The 15925-nt window shown below is 36.3% G+C and overlaps 1 long non-coding RNA gene across 1 annotated transcript in view; it reads left to right on the top strand.

The window, feature by feature from the left end:
- Window positions 1-5800: 5800 nt before the first annotated feature.
- The window catches only part of LOC118353503 (uncharacterized), a 41650-nt gene continuing 31525 nt past the window's right edge, over window positions 5801-15925 (top strand). Inside the window, exon 1 of the long non-coding RNA XR_004812598.2 lies at window positions 5801-6506. This is a non-coding gene — a long non-coding RNA (uncharacterized LOC118353503). The remainder of the gene's footprint in view (window positions 6507-15925) is intronic.

Here is a 15925-nt window from a genome sequence, read left to right as displayed (position 1 = left end):
AGGCAGAATGTACAGCTGTGGAACAACCCTATATCCGGACACAGCTTTTAGACATTTCTCTTACTTTACACAGGCTTCCCTGGGACCAGTTTTTAACCACAATCTTATGGATCTGGTAAGTTGCCTGCCTTATGGCAAAAATTAACTAAGTTTTCCCATTTATTATCTCATAGATCTTCAGTTTCCCCACACAGATATAAATTAACTGGGTACATAATAAAGGTTTACTTGGGCATCATATATTTATTATTTTCACAAGCTATGTAAGGAGAATATTTGACAAATATAGGACATAAAAAGAATTTCAAATTATAATAAGTTGATCATTTAAAATATATAATCCTAAAACAGAGCATCTTCTACAGATCTTATAATAAATGGTTTCCAAGTATTTTAAATACGTATATATTGTAAGAAGTAGTAAAAGTTTATTATGAGTGACATTTCACCTGAAGTAGAATGATTTTGACAGGACTTCTAAGTAAAATTAAACCCTCTCATGAGTGTGTGCTTGTCATTTTCTGTAGCAGGGCCATGAAATAGATATGTAGCATGTGCCACAAATACAAGCAACATATGTAAAGTTTTCCTAGTAGCCACATTTAAGAAATTAAAGTTAAATTAATTTTAATATATTTTATTTAATCCAGTAAGTCTGAAATATCATTTTAACATATAAACATATGAAAACAAAAATAAATAAATAAATAAATAAATAAATAAATAAATAAATAAATAAATAAATAAAAACATATGAAAACTTAATGAAATATTTTACCTTCTTTGTTTTCTGGAAAGTCTTTGAAAACCAGTTTACATTCTACATTTACAGCATCTCAGTTTCGACTAGCCACATATTTAAGAGCTCAATAGCAGATCTATGATCTGTCCTAAAAATGAAACTCAACTGTAAAAATATTCCTGTGCTATTATAATGTCCACAGCTACCGTTTGGTAAGTTCTTATGTAGCAGTCACTGTGGTGATTTCTGTGTCATCTTCAAAACAATCATATGATATAGATGCCATTGTTAACCCCATTAATAGTTGGAGTAACACAAGACTTAAAAGGACTTAGTGGCTTGCCTACATCTGTGGAGTCAACAAATGATGGGCCAGGGATTCAGACATGAAGATAAAGTATATTGAAGTGATATTTATATTTTTTTATATCATTTTGTATCTTATTTTCAGTGAAGATTGCCAATTTGATTTTAGGGGAAGCACATTCATGGTAAAGTAGTAGAAGTAAATTGGTACTTGGAAAAGTCAGAGACCATTGACCCATCTTGCTGTGGGTTAAGATAATTTGTAAGTAGTAAAGAAAAATAAGAGATGATAATACAGAGAGAATGATATTGAAGAAAGTGACCACAGGAATATAGATCTGTGCCAAAAACACTGAAAAGGAGGAGAGGTAGGAAAGATAGAAAGTAGTGTATCCTCTACATGTTTTAATCAGATGATATGGAAAATAATTTGTGGTAAAACATACAAAAGTGAACTTCTACCTTATTAAGCATACTGAAAGAAAATAAATTATAGAAGTGTTTTAAAAAAACTAGAGAATTGATTTTAGATCGGAATTTTCTAAAATATGAAGTGACTAGTTTGAGAGCAAAGAGATTTGGCATAAGATATGTTGTCTGAAGAACTAGGAAGAGTATCAGGCAAGTCTGGTTTGGACAAAAAAGCCAGAGGTCTGGGAATATCATTAATAAAAATTTTCTACAAATTCTCCACTGCTCAACTATAACATTGCAGTAGCTCTTCACACTATACACCATCAGGATTTGCCTATTTTTTACTTTTGTCAATTCTTTTATTATCACTGGCCTTTCAACCTGCAGATTGAATCTCTTTCCAAACACTAAGCTGTATTTTTATCTATCATTCAAGATACTGGTTCAAATTAATGTACTGCAGGAATCCTTCCCAAACCACACACGGGAAATACAGTATCCTCCATGGAGGGAAAAAGGGCATGGATAATTTATACAAATGTTCTCATTCCATGGGTTAAGTAATACTGTAGGGCAAATCTATATCCTGGGGTCTGGTTTGCTTTATACAATCTCTTTCCCACCTCAACCTCCTCATTCCTCTAATTCAAACCACATACTCTTCTTTATTCCTCAGATTTGTACCCTTTTTCCTAAGCATTCTTCATCTGCCCTCCCTCCTTGATGTTTACCTATGAGTCTATTTTTTAAAAATCTAACAAAGAGAATATCAATATTCACAAATAGCTGGCAGGTAAGAAAAATTGATTGAGGCCAGGAAACGCTTTAATTCCATTCCTAGAAGAGGTTTTATTGTACTAGGTGATTGAAGGAGACATAATGGTGTTGAAAGAGAACATGAGCTTTGGGATCCACAGATCAAGAACTCAAGATTCATTTGCTTTGTAATATTACTTAAACTGTTTAATTTTTCTGGCCTCAATTTCCTCATCTAAAGTGATGACAGGAATACTCACATGGCAGAACTATTTTATTTTTGGATTAAAGAAAAATAGAAACAAAATCAAATGCTAGTAATAGTGTTTTTAAGTGGTATGTTGGGACTAAGTATACAGTACGATGAGGCAGGTAAAGGGAAGTTACACATTTTACTTTGGAGGATGGGGAGGTCAGTGAGTCAGCCTGATTAAACAATTGACATGAGCTGTAGTGGAAGAAGGATGGACTATAAGGTGTATGTATTCTACGCATTTATTAATATATTCATTCTTTCAGCAAATACATGTTTCCAGCACACGGTGAATATGATGATCAATTAAAAAGAGAGAGAGAGATAGTCCCTTTTTAAGACATGTACACCTTTCCTGTCCTCCCAGTGCCTACCGTCAATGTGAAAGACACACATCGTAGACACACACGAGGATAACAAAGCGCTCTTACCAGACCTCCACTTAACTGACTTGGCAAATTAACTAATATTATCAATTGCCTTTGCAAAGCAAACTGATTAATATTCAGGGCTTAGTGAAAGCTCACAGGCAGTAGGCTATGCTCCAGTAACCCTACACACTTCTCTCATTGGTTGAGTTGCACGCCTGCCAAGAATTAGTTGTATTTGTGCCCAAACTATTTATGACAGTTGACTTATTATTGTAACCATGTAATATAATTAAACATTGCTTACATAATTCAGCGAAATAGAGTGTAAAATGAAAGAGTTGTTTCTTTGAAAATTAAGTTGAATATTTTCAAGAGACTCAGTAAAGAATTAGTAAAAACTTCTTTCAAAACTAGGTATAGGATAGACAACCAGAAAAATCTCAGAAAAATAAGTCTTTATAAACCTGAGAATTCTACATTCCGGTTGGTTGATACATGTCTGAGTTTTCAGTCCACTTGAAGTTATCACTCTACTTTAAATAAAGTAAAACTAGAACCTACACATGGTGCACTATGATAAAGACAACGAATTTCCAGTCAATGGACCCATATCCAAATTAAATTAAAGCCCTACATCAAAAAAACTGGTGAGTAATGGTGCATTTAAGTCTATTAGGCTAAAATAAATGTTTAATATATGTAGATAACATTTTTATAGTTCTCCAATTTGAATCTAATTATTGGCAGTCATACAGGATGAGAGCTTCTAGTAAAGAAATGTGACGCAGTGATATGGAAAGTACTGGGACCTTAGAAATCTATAGTGGGGAGATAAAGTCCATCCTAGAGAATAGGAACCCTAAAGTATGAATAAGCCAGGCAAAGGGAGGGAATAGAGAGAGGAGAGCATCTAATGCAGGCAAAACAGAGACAAAGAGAGATAGGAAGGACTGAAAAAGTTCAATGGAGCTGGACCCTGTTAGCATGAGAATGGAGTTGGCAAGTAGTCTGGGCTGGTAGGCAGGGCCAGAGCCAGGTCTTGGGAAATTTTATCAATCATATTAAATCTTTGAACTGTATCTTGAATTAAGCTAGGATGTTATATTATCAGATGTGGATTGAGGTAAAATAACTAGGTGAGTGTGAAGAATGGGTTGGTGAGGAACTAAGTTGGAGGAAAGAGATTAATCTAAATAAGAAGCAATGGCAGCCTGCATTAAGGTGGTAGCAATGAATTTGGAGATATATGGCAGATTTTAGAGATATTTGTGAGGCATAATCAACAAAAAACAGTAACTGGTTGAAATGCGGGGGTCAAAAAAGATTGGGAGAGGTTAAATATATATTCTTATGGATTTCTGGCCTAAGAAATTGGGTGAATGAGCAGTACCATTTATAAAGGTATGTAATAAATGTAATGAAGAAAATGTACTGGTTAGGGAAGGTCTGGGCATGATGAAGTCCCTTCTGGAAACACTGTGCTTATTATGTCGCTTATAAGACCATCAGGTGGGCATTGCATACAAATGGTATTTGAAACTGGAACAGAGATGATCTCCCATAGATGATTAATAGAAGAGGAAGAACAGAAGGACAGAGAAGAGAAAACTGCATAGGAAAGAGTCCTGGAGGGAGAATACTGAAGTATGGGCAGGAAAAACGAATCACCAATAATGTGATTAATAAAGGACTAGCCAACAAATTAGGAGAAAGGGGAGTATTCAAAGTGCCCGTTGCTGCTGAATCGAAAAATACCCAGTACCTTTAGCAGGATATAGGTTGTGGGTGCCCAGGATGAAAGGCACAGTCGAGGGAGCATCTGAAGCCTAAAGCAGCCTAGAGTGGGATGAGGAGTAAGGGGGGATGGGGATGAGGAAAGGGATGACAGATGCCATTATCGTGCTGTTTTAAGAGTCCACAAGCAAGGTAAACTGCAGAGAGAAAGAAAGCCTGAAGCAGCTAAAAAGGGCCAGGTCTGGAGGCCTCTGTGTGCCAAACTAAAGGGGGTTGAATTTCATCCCCTAGAAAATGCAGAGCACCCAGTAAAGTCTACATAATAGAAACTAGTGCACTGTGGCAATAGTGTGGAGGACGGGAGTAGTGTGGGGCTAGAGAACTGGTAAAGGAACCTGGTTAACACAAAGCTCTGGACCATGATATAGCAGCATACAGAGGTGCCACAAGAAGTTTGCTACTAAAAGTATAGGACTCAGATTTGCACAAGGTTTAAAAAAAAGAAAAAAAATTGGAACAGATTCAACTTAAACTCTTTAATGACGTTAGTCTTTCTTTTATTCCAATGTGTTTTCTCATGGCATGGGAAAGAAAGGGTGGAGTTACAGCCTCCACTCCTAGAATTGTACTTAACATTGACTCTGCCTGAGTCACATCCCACATGTGAACATCACCCAACCTGTTCGTTGATGCCAGGAGAAAAGGTTGAGGACCACCACATTAGAGAAAACTGCAACACCGAGGCAAAGATGACGAGATCCTAATTTGGCGTTTATTAGCAGGGGTGATAAAGAGAAATGATTGTTGGAGTGAAGTTACAGAGTTAGAAACCACAGGATTCAGAAACTGATTGGACGTGAGTGATGAGATATTATCCCCAAAGAAGCAATATTCTTTATTAAGTGCTTTTAGTGTATCAGGAACTCTAAAAAAGAACACATGTAACATACATCATCCTATTTCATCTTCTCAACAGCCTTGCAAGGATGTTCTTTTATCCTCCTTTTATAGATAATAAAACTGGAGTTCAGAGAGTTTAGGGCAACTTGTCCAAGGTCAGCCAGATTTTAAGTCTCATAGGTAAGGTTCAAACCCAGCTTTACCTAATTCAAAGTCATTGCTATTTGTCATTACTCTATATGGCATCCAAAATCTAGAATGAGTCTCACGTTATGTGTTTAGCTGTATGATGGTAAACATGAGATGAGAAGCAGGTTTAGGGAGAAAATGGTTAAGTCTAATTTTAAACATATTCTCTTTTAAAAGCCTGGAGAATATCCCTGGTGAAGACGTCTAATGGATAGTTACATATGTAAGTCTAGAATTTACGGGAGATGTCTGGGAAGAGATAAAGATTTGTGAGGCATTAGCATTTAAATTGTTAAAGTCATGGGAATGGATGAGATTTCCCAGGGAGACTGCAACATGAGAAGAGAATCAAGTGGAGAGCTAAGAAACACTAAAATTAAAAAGGAGGTCAGAGAGAAGTATCAGTGAAGGGACAGAGAAGGAATGTTAATACAAGTTGAAGGGAGTAGTAGACGTGATAGCACACTGAAGCAGGGGAGAGGGGAGAGGTGCATGAGAAGGGAGTGAGCAAATATTATCAAAAGCAGTGGAGGAAGAGGACTGAGAAAAGTCCACTAGATTAAGACGATTGTGAAGGAGAAATACAAGCCAAAGCAGCATGCAATTTAACTTTAAATTATAACACCCAGTATGGTCTATAGTCTGCAAATCTACAGCTGTGGGAAAGAAAAGTATCAGCCTTTTGAAGGTCAACTGCCAATGCATTTGAAAAGCCAGAATTCTCATTTTAGGGATTTCTCTATGGAAAAAGAAGAAATAGGACATTCAGTGCAGCACTGTTTATGAGAGAAACCTTACCGCAGGAGTTAAGAACACTCACTCTAGAGCCAGACAACCTGAGGTAAGATCTGCCACTCACTAGCTCTGGGACCACGGGGAATTTACTTAGCTCTGGGACCACGGGGAATTTACTTAGCTATTCTGTGCCTCAGTTTCTTTATCTGTAAAATAGTCAAAGGGTTGCCATTATCAGTAAGGTTGTTGCAGCCTAATTGGCTACTATAAGAATTAAGTGAGTAAATATCATAAGGTGTTTATATTGTTTGTTAAACCAATACAGATAAAAATAACCAAAATACTCAATGGTAAGATTGATTTTAAAAAATGTTTATATCCATATCTTTTGATAACTACATAATTTTTCATGGTTGCAAGTTAACTTTAACATTATGGAAAGCTATCAATGGATTATTAGAAAAAAATTATAAACCAAATGTTTAAAACGATTTCATTTGTGAATAAATAATGTACATACATATATATATGAAAGACATTTAGAAAATTAGAAAGTGCTTATGTGTGGGTAGTTGGAGTATGATTTTAGATTTTAACTTCTACACATTTATAAATTATATATATATAAAACATCTTTTAAAGTTATTTATTTATTTATTTATTTATTTATTTATTTATTTGAGAGAGAGACAGACGCTAACACGGACTCCACACTGAGCTCAGGGCCGGAGGTAGGGCTTGATCCCACAGCCACGAGATCATGATGCACTCTTGCAAAAGCAAGAGTCGGGATGCTTAACCGACTGAGCCACCCCGATACCTCTAAACATTATTTTTATAAGAAAAAACAAATACAAGCATCCTGGAGGCCAAGATATAGAATAGCAAGTTGTTATGATTCCTCAGCAAAACTTGCCTGTGAAGGGAAGTAGAGTAAGGGCCTGGTAGCTAGGGCATATTCATATAACCACTGGAGAACCAGTGTATGTAAAATACAGAGTCCTACCACCGGGAAGGTCTCCTATAAATAAGGGCTGCTACCATCATCATCATCATCATCATCATCATCAACATTTCTCCAAGCCTTAAACTTTCAGTACCAGTACAACTCTGAGTAGCCCATGGCAAAAGGTAATAGAAGAAAAAAATTTAAGTAGAGAATATTTTACTTTATTTTATTTTTTACAGAGAGGTTCGAAAGAGCAGGAGCGGGCGTGGGGGCGGGGGGGCAGAGAGAGAGAGAGGTACTAGACAATCTGGAAAGCAGCCAAGATAACTAAGAATACCTTGTTTTAGGACCGCTCCTCTGACCTGTCATATATACAAACTTGTTTTAATATCTAAGCATTCGGACTACAAATGTTCTGCTTTGTCTCTCGCACAGTAGAGATACAAGCCCCGACACACTTATGGATTATATCTATTCTGGGATGCTTTCCCCTGTGCTAATCACCTTACATATTCAATACATTCTATATGAACAATGAATGGCATGAGCAGTACAAACCCAGCAGCCTTAAAATAATTTCAGGTAGTTACTAAATAATTGTGAAGGTCTATTGTAAAAAAACAAAACTCATTTCATTTTGGATTTCTGAGTTCTATGATGGACTGAGATACTAAAAGTAATAGCAAATAAGATCCCAGGAATACGTGCAACCCTGGCTCTCATCCAAGAACACTGAGAACAAAACGTGGTGACCTTAGAACTCTGTCAATTTTAATAATTTTAAAAACCACTTCTGAACCAGTTATGTCATCAGATTAGAACACTATCAAAGTAGAAGCCCCTCTAATTGTAATCTGTCTTTAAAAAGGACTTGAAGTGAAATGAAAACACCATTTAAAAAAGAAATTCAGAGCATATTGTGCATATCTTCAGAATAAAGAGAAACACACCATTTAAAGAGGAATTAAATTCAGGTGTCACTTTCTTCAAATTTTGAGTCAGTGGCCTAACCGGTTAGCCACAGTTTTAAACTTTCAGACTATGATAATAAACCTGTTCAGTTCACCTAAACTTTCTGGATATTTTTAAGTCTTCACATTTGAAAGGAACACAGCCATGTTATCTAAACAGACAAGTCTAACAATTTCAAAGTTCAGGTAGACGTATAACACAAAAGAGGGACTTATCGGTACATTCGTGGTTTGCCACAACTCCATAGCTAAGCCCCTGACTTCCCTGTCTCCCTTCTTCAGCCCCACCACCCCATCCTAGTCTGTGGACAAACAAGCTCTCCCATCTACTTCTTATCAAGATGGAAACAAGGCCAGACCTGCTCTTCTAGATAAAATGCTTTGGCTTCTAACTGCCTGGCTGCTTATCTTTCATCTTGCAGTGTTAACCATAACCCCTTTCCTGACCTGCTCTACTTCTTGTTTTCAGATGAGCAGTAAGGACTGGGGGGAAAACGTGCTTAAATGGACAAGTTCACACTCTTACATCCCTCTCCTTTCCTTTTCAAGTCTCTTCAGAACCTCTTTGTGTTCAAATTCTCTTCTAAAATCATCAGAAACCACATTGCATGCACATTTATAAGTCTCTCCTTTTCAACTTTTACTCTTCTTACTCTACACAATGACTTGTTTTTGTTTTTGTTTTTGTTTTTAATTGAAGTTTACTGTTGATTTTTGAAGGAAGAGGGATTTGGTTTCCTGAGGAATAGGAGAGCTCCCCACCTCCTTCCTCTTCTTTTTTCCCCCCATTTCCCGGCCCATGTCCTAATAAGCTGAATCATCGTCTTGGCTAAGCTGTTTGATTTGGCTTACCTGAATTCTTGTGTTTTCATCCAAACAAAGCATTGCACTTTCCTGCTCTTTCTCGAACACATAAAAAGTTGGGGTAATACAGACCTGGAGTACTCAAGCAATGTTTGAGCAAGCTTGTTATGTGAGTTAACTGGGGCACTACCCGGCTCTTAGACCCTTATTCCTCTTAAATGAAGAAGATGAAACATAAGCTAGTTTCCTTCTAGTCATGAGAGTTCTAGGAAACTCACTATTCTCCTATATTTTGAAGCAACTACAAAGTTGCATTATGTGAGATTATACAGGGCCCCAGTGTTGTAAACACCATGTTCTAGTTATGACATCTTTACTCCCCCACACACTCATGTACTTGAACTTGTATGTCCTTGAAAACATGAAGTCTTTCAAAAAAAGAACTTGTGCTCCTTGGGGGGAAAAAAAAATCATCCCACGTATATCATGTGCTAGGCTTTTTTTTTTCCTCCTTAGCTTTTACTTCTTGGCATTTGTAAATAAATTTACGTAACACATCAGAAAATTTTATCCTTAAGTGCCCTGCTCTGATTCAGGTCTTCCATTTTATTTTTTTAGCCTACACAAGATTCAATCTGGAATTACACTGCTTCTTTTCATTTTTCATTTTCTTACTGCAAATTAGGAATCTAATTGATCCCTTGAAGTTGGTTGTCTAACTATGTTGGTATTATTACCACTGGGGAAATAGGAGCACTGAATTCAATTTTTAAATACATATTGTAACACTTACTATATATAAGGCATTTTGTTAGGGTCTAATTGGAAAAAGATAAATACCTGCCTTTAGAGAATAATTTTATGCCAGAATAATCAACTGTGATATTTTTCCCTAACTGTGGTACTTTCATAATATTAATAATTCCATTCAAGATACCACATTCTTGAAAACCAACAGAAGATACATTTCCTAGTTCATGTCCCTCTGTATCCATAAACAAGGCTCTAATGCTTCTTTTATTTTCAAAACAATTGATCTCAAATATTGTTTTCCTTTAAAGGAGAATCAAACTTATTAGAAAATGTTTTCTTTCTTACCTCTTCTACAAAATATAATAAGGAAGCAAACTTTTAAAGTTTGTTACAGTTATGATAAATGTTACTTTCCCATGACTTTCAATTAGGGCTGGGAAATCTGAAGAGTATTTGGGCATTTACCTAAGTTGATTTCAACTACATGTACTGAACTTTTCTTTGAAGAGGGGATCTTTAGTAACCTGTCACTTCTGAAAATTCTCCTTTAGTTACCTATAGTCAAAGGAATTTGTCCCCTTCACTATCAAACACTAGTCCAGCTGGTCCACTTCTTGTCTTAGAGACTTTTCACTAGACCTCATTTTTGTTTTGTTGTGGTTTAACCTACAGTAAGTTCTTGTATGACCATAGAACAAGGGACAAGTTTAAATAAAATTATTCACTGTCAGATGATTCTGTCTTCCAATTCACTGAAAACTCTAAAAGTACAGTTTAAATAGGGTAGCAGGGGGGTGCCTGGGTGGTGTAGTCAGTTAAGCATCTGACTCTTGGTTTCAGCTCAGGTCCTCATCTCAGAGTCTTGGGATGGAGTCCCGCCTCCTAGGGCTTAAGATTTTTTTCTTTCTACCTTTTCCCTCAGCACCAACTCCCACCCTCTGCTTAGGCACACATGCGCATTCTCTCTCTCTCCTCCCACCTTAAATAAATAAAGTAGTAGGACTGGGAACAAAATTTTGTTAGTTCCTGGATATCACAGTCTTTCTACAAAGTCTTTAAATAAATGTAACTTAAAATCCCCTCCTTAGAAAATACTTTTTAGAAAACTAGCCAGTTTCATAAGTAAAATGAGAGTTTAAAAAACCAAAACAAAACAGCTATACTGGAGCAAGTTAGAAGATGAGTTAGAAGGAAACAAAGCTAGAAAGGAAAACTTCTAGATGGGGTCTGGGGATAAATTTGCTTTAAGAAATAAAAAAAAAAAACTGAGGAAATAGTTTAGGCAAGGAGACTCTGGAAGTGGGATGATCAGTTGGACTTTCACTCAGCCACTTGGGCATGAGAAAGTGAGCATATGGATTAACAATGAGAATAGAGAAGAGAAACATACTTGAAAGGTATTCTGAGTGAAAAAAAAACCCGGCCAGTTTATGGTGATTTATTGGATAAGGGGAAGTAAGATGGGCTTATGTCAAAGATGAAGTTCAAGTCTGAGCAACAATGAGAAGAATGGTGGAAGTGACATAATGTAGCTGGGAATGGAAAGGTAATAGGGAATGTCACAGAAGTACAAAAAGTTCAAATCTTGAAGAAATGGAATTTCCAAATATCTGTCTCTTGGCAGAGCTAGAGGCCTGGCACTCAAAGGAGAAGCTGGGGCTAGTGGTTCTCCTTTTTTATTAAGAGACTTTAGCAAAAAAGTGTTTATGGAAGTCATGAAAATGTATCTAGAACTAAAGCCAGTCATGTTTAGAGAGAAAAGCTCATGTGAATAGTAGTACTTACAGGAATAGGCACGGTTGGGGAATTTAAAAATGAAGAACAACAACAAAGTTGGAAGGCTAACACTGCCTAATGTCAAGATTTATTATAAAGCTACAGTAATGAAAACAGAGATGTTGGTATAGCAATAGACAACCCAATGGAATGAAATTTTAAAAAGCCAAACACATATGAACAACTGACTTTTGACACAGTTTTCAAGGGCAATTCAATGGTGGAAGGCTAGTCTTTTCAACAAATTATGGTAAAACTACTGGATATCCAAATACCATAACGTGAAAATGGATTCATATTTCATAATATATACAGAAATTAATTTAAAATAGATCACAGCCTAAATGTAAGACTTAAAACTAAATTTCTAAAGTGAAATGTAAAATTTTTGTGATCTTGGGTAAGGCAAAGATTTCTTAGATATGACCACAAAAACAAAGATAAAATTGTTGGATTTTGTCAAAATTTAAAACTTTTTGAAAGATACCGTTAAAAAGAAAGTCACAGACTGGATGAAAAAATACTTGAAAATCATATCTGCTAAAGGACCTGTACCCAAAATAAATAAAGAATTCTCAAAGTCAACAAAGGAAACATCCAATTTAAAAATTGGCAAAAAAGATGGAAGACACTTCACCAAAGAAAATATACAGATGGGAAACACATTTTTAAAATGTTCAGTATCATTAGATATTAGATAAATACAAATTAAAGCCATAATAAGAAAAAATTGAACATCTATTAGAATAACTAAAATTAAAATACTGAACATACCCAGCATTAGGAAGGATTTGGAAGAACTGAAACTCTCATACATGTTGGTGAGAATGTAAAGTGTACAGCGTCTTGGAAATCAGTTTACCAGTTTTTTAAAAAGCTAAATATACTACTGTGTGATTTATGCATTTTACTCTTATTTATCCCATAGAAATGAAAGCATATGTTCAGAAGAAAAGCTATATACAAATGTTCATAGAAACTTTATATGCAATAGCCAAAAACTGGAAATAATTCAAATGTCTTTCAAAGAGTAAATAGAACTGAAACGAGTAGACAAATTCTAGTGTATTTATACAACGAATTCAAACTTGACAATAAAAAGAAATAAACTACTGATATGTGTAATAGCAGTTCAGAGTCACTGTGCAAAGTGATAAAAGCCAGACCAAAAAACAATGAATAGTGAGTCGTTTGATTTATAAAAATTCTAGAAAATGAAAACTAATCGATAGTGGCAGAAACCAGATTAGTGGTTGCTTGGGGATGAAGTGGGAGGCAGTTGGAGAGGGAGGAAAGTGTGATTACAAAGGGTCATGGGGAAGCATTTGGGGTGATGGTTTATTATCTTGATTGTAGTGATGGTTTCACGGTGTTTAGGAGTATCAAAACGTCAAGCTGTGTGCTTTAAATATGGTTCATTTATTATATGTCAATTACATCTCAAGAAAGCTGCTAAGTAAGATGAATAAACTCATTAAGTCACTATTACATAGAAGCCCTAAACCAGGAGAAAATAAATAAAAGTACAAAGGGAAAACTAGGAACAGAAGCTACTGAAAGTTGTAGGAAGAGACTAAGAATGAAACCAATGTTTCAAGGAGTGGAGTAGTTAAAATAATATGGCACAGAGATACCCAGAGGGAAGCCTGTCCAATATATTTGGCAAAAAACAAAACAAAACAAAACACTGAACCTCCACGAAAAGGTAGTGGGGTGGGAGCCGGAATGTTGGAGGCTTCAGGGAGATTGTCTGAAACAAAGGTGAGGCAGCACATGGAATCCACTTGTTTCAAAAGATTGGCAATGAGAATGAGAGAAGTAAGATGGTAGCTAGAGGGGACAGGAGAACAAACTAAAGGTTTTTGGGTGAAGTTTGAAGGCAGAAAAAAATAAAAGTGGAATGAAGAAGAAACTGAAGATTCTAGAGATGAAGATAAAACATGTAGAAACAAGTTTCTTGAGGAATTTGGAAGTGATGGGATCTAAGGCCCAGGTGCCAGAATGAGCCCTGGAAAGGAGAAATCTGTAATTGTTAATTCCTAGACTGTCTCCCAAGACCATATGGGCTACAGAGTACCTAAGTGGGTTACTTCAAACTTTGAGAAGTTATTCTTTTGTCAGAAGTTTTTTTTTTTTTTAGAAAACTTGGATGACTAGACATTCTGACATTTCTTAAAACTGATCTTGATACAAGACGACATCATATTAATCATCACCTCTGACCCCCAAATTGTGACCTTTCCAGGCTGTAATCAGCTGACCACAGCCCATAGGTCGTTGTCCCAAATGACATAATAGCACTTCTGCTTCATTAACCTCAGTGTCTTGCTGCTTCAGGAAGATTATTCTGAGTCAGATGCTTAAGATGGAACAAAGGGCAGGAGAAGAGTTGGGGGTAAGCTGTGGATTGTGTGTCCAAGATAATAGGGAAATCCTCGTAGAGAAAAAACAACCGGAACTGGAAGGCTGAAAGGCACTGCCAAGGTTTCCAGAATAGTAGAAAGGATATAAGCTTCAGAACTAGACAGACTTGGTCTCAGTCCAGGCTCTTCCTCCTGTCTATGCTGTGAGGCCGGGGGTAAATGTGTCTACTTCCATTAGTGTCTGTTGCTTCATGTATGAAGTGGGTATTTTGTTTACCTCACATCCTAGTTCAAAGAATTAAATAACTTGATGTTTTAAATATGTAGTAGAAAATAGGCAAACACTACAGGGTCACTATGTTTCCTATTATTATATAGTAAGTGTTCTTAACCCATAAAAAAATGCCCCAAGTGGTCTTATTTTCATCATTTGTTTACCATGGATGGTTAATTAATGCCTGTTGGAACTGAAGTGATGATGTAGCAGTCCTCTCTGCACAAGAGTGATAAACTGTCTAAAGGTAAAATAACACATCGGCATGCAAGGATGAAGTAAAAATGCAAAAAACTGCCCTTTCTCCATGTCACCATGTTGCTTTCTTTCTTGGTACAAACTGGGACTTAATACAACCATTCTCTTCCTCTTATCACAACTGAAGGCCTGCAATGAGGAGACAGTGACTTTGAGAGGTCTCATGAGTCTAGAAAACTGTTCCCCACAGAGGAGTAGAATCCGTGAAGATCTTGATGTGTTGGAAGTCCACGAAATATGGCCCACGTTCCAACAGATGTGCAGAGTTTTGAATTTCTGAGTATAGATCCTTATCCAGAAGTGAAGCAAAGGAACTCAACTATCCACTGGGATGAAAGCAATATTTCTTTAAAGCAAGTTAATTCTTTAAATGCATACCGCATCGTACCTTGAACCTACTCTAATTATAGTATCAAGCCCACTGCTGAATTACAGCTTTTTGATAGAATTAAACTGTGCCTTTTTAGAACAACTTGTAGTGTATTTCAGGCATTCCCTGGCAATTTAAAGGATCTAGAATTTGTAGACTAAATGTATACTCCATTTATCAAGGCAAAAGAAACATTTTTTTTTAATGATAAATGCTTAGAACAAATGCATACACACTCAGTAACGAATCTTTACTGGAAGTGCAAATATGTGGAACTAACACATCATGATGACCTTAATCATTGGCGTTTAAGGGCAGGTCAGCTTGTCTCCAGTTTTAAGGCACAATCAGGAATTAGTTCAAGTATAAAAATGGAATGTGGTCTTGGTGATCAGGATACATTTGCTAAAATTAGCACACCCCTTGCCCATCTGATCCTGCTGGTGGCAGTTCCCTGCATACTGAGTCCTATGACTTAAGAGCTATAAAGGGTCTGGCATGAGCTTTTCCCTCCTCTATATCATGGCTGGAATTAGTTGATAACCCAATCCTGGGCTTTGGGTTTGGCTCTAAGCACCATTAAGTCAAGTCATATCACTGCTAGAAGATCTGCCACAATTTTTTTTTTTTTTCCAATTTGCTGGGTCTTTGGAAATCACATGATTGGACAGACTACCACTGAAGCACATATTTTGAGTTAAATCCTGCATGAGTCAAAACCTACAAAAACTGTCCTGACTTGAACTGTACTAATTGTGTGAAGTTAACATTGCAAAGGTAGTTTTACGGATTTGACACGTTTAATGATATACATTACAGTGCTACATGGTAATTAGGCATAAATGGTAAATAATTAAATAAATGGTAAATAATTAATATATATGGCAGAAATTAGTAGATGTTTTACACAGCCAAGTCAAGTTCAAATCCGTCTTTTTCTTCTTGCTTCGCTACTTTCCGATTTTCTATGAACATCATTGACAGCTTTTCTAACACCTTGCCTTAGG

This window comes from Canis lupus, chromosome 37 (assembly GCF_003254725.2).
Source record: "Canis lupus dingo isolate Sandy chromosome 37, ASM325472v2, whole genome shotgun sequence".
NCBI lineage: Eukaryota > Metazoa > Chordata > Mammalia > Carnivora > Canidae > Canis > Canis lupus.
The sequence above is the reverse complement of the archived record's forward strand: the minus strand, read 5'-3'. Positions and strand labels throughout refer to the sequence as shown.